Source organism: Chinchilla lanigera, unplaced genomic scaffold (assembly GCF_000276665.1).
Source record: "Chinchilla lanigera isolate Chin_1 unplaced genomic scaffold, ChiLan1.0 scaffold00021, whole genome shotgun sequence".
NCBI classification, from domain to species: Eukaryota; Metazoa; Chordata; class Mammalia; order Rodentia; family Chinchillidae; genus Chinchilla; species Chinchilla lanigera.
Window position 1 is genome coordinate 700621 of NW_004955422.1, and position 4363 is coordinate 704983.

The window sequence follows — 4363 nt, forward strand, 5'->3', positions numbered from 1 at the left end:
GCCGCATCCGGGGACCTGCAAGCAGCGCCGCCGAGCAGCCTTCGCCTCTGCGGCGGGGTAACGGCGCCCAGGGCCGCACCTAGGCTGCACGGCTCGCTCGCCTGCTGACTTCCCCCCACCCCCGCGGCAGCCCTTCCCTGCCAAGCCTGAGCAGTGCCCACCCCAAGCCCGGGTCCGCGACACCTATGCCTTTGCTCCTAGTTCACCTTTACTTACATTTTACCTCCCACTTCGCCAGCTCCAGCTCCACCCCACCTGTCAAATCCAAAAATAAAAAAATGAAAAGGAAGCCCCTGGGGGTGGTGGCGCATGCCTAGCACCCCAGCCCTCGGGAGGCTGAGGCAGGAGGTTGCGTTCAAGGCCAAACTGAACTACAGTACATAGCCAGATCCTGTCTCAAAAAAAAAAAAAAAAAAAAAAAAAAGCCTCGCTTTACTTCGAGGCAGCGTCCTTTGTGACTGTCCCCTGATCCTCCCAGCAGGAATTACTTACACCTTGCGGCTCTCTCTTGCTGCCACTGTCTCTCCATTATTCTAGTTCTTTGTCTCCAGGCCTCACCACCCCCACCACACGAGTAGCTCCTTGAGGGCAAGGTCTAGACTTCTTCCGGCCCAAGGTGGCATCTGGAGCTCCAGCGTTCAGATCCACATTCCAGGAAGAGCGAACAGAGGAGACATGGGCTTCCTGGCTGTGGTGGGGTCGCTGCTTCCCTTCCAAGTGAAGAGGTCATCCTTTATTTTGCAGATGAAACAAGGCTGAGAGATGTTCAGAAGACAGGAGGCTGCAGAGCCTCAAGGTGAAGCGATGGGTTTTGGAACGAGACAGACCTAAGTTCGAATCCCACTCCTGCCTTAGGTTCTTTATTCTTCATTTGTAAAATTGGTTGAGTGATAGCCACTTCAGAGTGTTGAGTGTTTAATGGGAAAATGGATGTGAAAATCGCTTAGTAAAAAATGCCAACCATACAGTTAGTGTCCAGTGTCTTATTCCCCCAAAAGCAGAGCCAGAGACAAGGATTTGGTGCAAACAGTTTATTTAGAAGGTGATCCTAAGAAACGGAGTGGGGGCGGGGTATGAGACAAGAAAGGGAAGACAGACAGTAAAGCACGCAGATGTAAGTAAAATGTACTCAATTCTGCTAGAACATGGCCTGCTGTTGGGAATTAGAATGCTCCCACTGAGAGACCAGAAATCTGAGTGTTCATCCTCCAGCTGGCACCCCCCTGGTGGAGGGTTTCCCTGGAGTGTTAGCTTTCCAACCTGTCTCAACTGCACATGCTCACTGCCCAGCATGCCCATGGTGTGATGGTTTAGATCTGCCATGTCCCCCAAAAGTCTCGTGTGTTCAGAGAACCAACTGTAGATCAGTCCATAGCTGAATATGCTATTAGGAGGTGGCAAAAGGCAGCTCACTGTAGCAATGTGACCTGGAACTCTTCAGCTCCTCCCTTCTCTCTTTGCTTCCTGGTTCTCACGAGCAGCTTTGCTCCGCCAGGCTCTTCTACCATGCTGTTTCTGCCTTGCAGCAAGCAAACCATGGGCTGAACCCACGGAACCATGAGCCAAATTAAACCCCTGCTCTGTTAAATTGCAGGAGTCAGGTATTTTGTCCCAGCAGTGGGAAAGCTGACTAACACAGGAAGCTGGTACCAGGATGGTGGTGTTGCTGTGACTATACCTAGCCAAGTGGTTCAGAAGCCTCTGAACCAGTTCATGGGAGGAGTATAGAAAGATTTGGAGATGCAGGCTAAAGAGGCCCTGGGATCCTATAAGCTGGGCTTGATGGGGGATTCTTGTCAAAGCTCAGAAGACTAGAATGTAGACAGCAAAGGCCAGGCTCAGGTTTCAGCTGGGAACAAGGACCCCATTGGCCGTTGGACTAGAGGCTGGCTGTGTCACACGTTTGCAAAAAGTTTGTTTACATGCTGCCTATGCCCTGAGGCTGAGATTATGGGTGGTTTCATTCCTTTTATCCCCTTGTTTCTCCCGCTTGGAATGGGAATGGTTATGCCCTGTTATTGCATATTGACAATATTTAACTTTCTCTTTGATTTTTCACAGCTAACACTTTGCCTTGAGCCTCAGAGGAGACTTTGGATGACCTTTTCAGCAATGCTAACACTGTTAAGACTTGGGCAACTCTTAGAGACTAAGGGCAGTTTGTATAAGGAGGTAGACATGAGCTTTTTAGGAGCCAGAGGTATAATGTTATGGATTAGATCTAAAACATCCTCCCAACATCTCATGCTCCCAGGTAGGGCCTGGTTGGAGGTGGTCCCTGGGAGTGTGGCCCAGAAGAATGTATTCATTTTCCCAGCTCCTCTCTTCTCTCACTGCCTGCTGGCTTCGTTGAGTAGCCACTTTCCTCAGCCATGCACTTCCACCATCCTGTTCCTCCTTGGGAGCTGGTAGATCCTGGACTGAACCTACTGTAATCATGAGCCAAAAGATTTGGGTGTCGGTCATTGTGTTCCAGAGTTGGGGAAGCTAACTTAAACACCCAGGAGGCAGGTGCAGGTTCAGGAGCCGTGTGCAGGTGACCTCTGGGAAGGCCTGGGAGTATGGGCGGATACCCACCGCACTGTTGTTAAAATCACTGTGGTTGGGGGGCTGGGGATTTAGCTCAGCGGCACGGTGCCTACCTGACAAGCGCGAGGTTGTGAGTTCGATTCCTGGTACTGGAAAAAAACAAAAACAAAAACAAAAACAAAACAAAATCACTGTGGTTGTACCCAGAGTGCCAGCACAAGGAAACCACAACTGAGCCAGGGGCTCTACGCTCTGAACCCTGCTGCCCTCTGCGCCTACCTTCCCCTCTGCTGCCAGGCCCTACACCCCGAATGCCTCCACACCCACCAGCTCCTGGCATCACCTTTTCCTATCCCTCGCCCGGGGCCTCCCTGCCTTCCCAACAGCTCCTGTGTTGTCTGCCCAACATCCACCTCTGCTCTACCCTGACTTTGCCAGTGGTGACTCTGTTTTTGGGGCCCAGAATAATGTCAGTGACTCCCAGCCGCAGTCAGACTTCATTTTGGATTAACTGTTCTGCTTTCTGCCCCCACCCCACACTATTGGAGTCACACCTTCAAAAGGGCTGCTCCAGCCAGCTGTGGTGGCCCATGGCTGTAATCTCAGCACTTGGGAGGCTGGGATAGGAGGGATCCCCTGTATGTGAAGCCAATCTGGGCTACATAAAGCATTGACTATATATATAGCAAGACCTTGTCTCAAAGACAAAAAAAAAGAGGGCCGCCCCACTCTCCCGGTCCAAAGGGGTACCATGCCCTAAGACCCTAAGACTGTTGGGGCTGCCATAGGTCAGGTCAGCTTCCAGCCTGGCCCAGCCCTGCTGCCCCTCCCTGTGTGCCCATCCCACCCTGAGCCTGCTTCCTGCCCTCCCACAGGCTGTGGCCCAGGACTTTCAAGCCGGCGAAACAGACACCTGCGTGGGAAGAGCCAGCCAGGCGCTTTGCCTAGGTGCCCAAGCACCCCGCCATCCACCTCACTCCCAGCGCGCACCGCCCCTCCCATCGCTCACGCCGGCCTCCACCTGGAAGGAAGCTTCAGCACCCTGTGCGGAACTCCAGCACTCTCGGGTCCTAGAAGACAGGGCCCAGGGACTTCCGGAGAGCTCCAGAAGGGACATCCCAGAGGGCAGGGCTGGGGGGGGGCCAGAGCATTCAGGGCCTGGCAACGGGCTGCGGCAGTCAGGCCCGGCCTGAGTCCCCGCGCCCTCACCTCTGCAGCCCAGGCCCACGGGGGTCAAGGCCCACAGTGGAGGGTGGATCCTGCCCCTGGCCCCACCCGGGAGGAGGTCCACGTCCCTCTCTGCCCTCCCCAGCCCTGCCCAGCAGGGACATTGGCAGCACAGAATCCAGTCCTGCCCCAGGGACCGCCCGTGCCACCCCTCCAGGGAGGGCACGCTGACCTGCTGATGTCGCAGCCTTTGTGTTCCTCCCGCTGCCTGGCGCTGTGGGCATTTTCTCGGCTGGAGGCGAGGACGGAAACTAGGGCGTTTTAAACCCTCCTCTGCCGGCGACAATGACCCACTTCTCTTCCTTAAGCCCCTGGCCCCAGTGCCGCTCAGCCTGGACATCTGTCCTCATCCGACCTCCCCTCCACCGCCCCTGCGCCCAGAGGCTGCCCCGCGGTGTCCTGCTCCCGCCCCCTCCCCTAACCCGCGAGGAAGCTGTCTGCACAGTGCCCCGTTGAGCCGCCGCCCCGGCCTCAGTTTCCCCATCTGCTAACTTGGTCGGTGGCGCCTGCTGTCCAGACCCAGAGGACGCGGCGCTGAGGTCGCGGGCGGGAAGGGTCCCGCGCTCAGCGTAGGCTCCCGCGTCGCCCGGCCTGGCTCCCTCGGCGC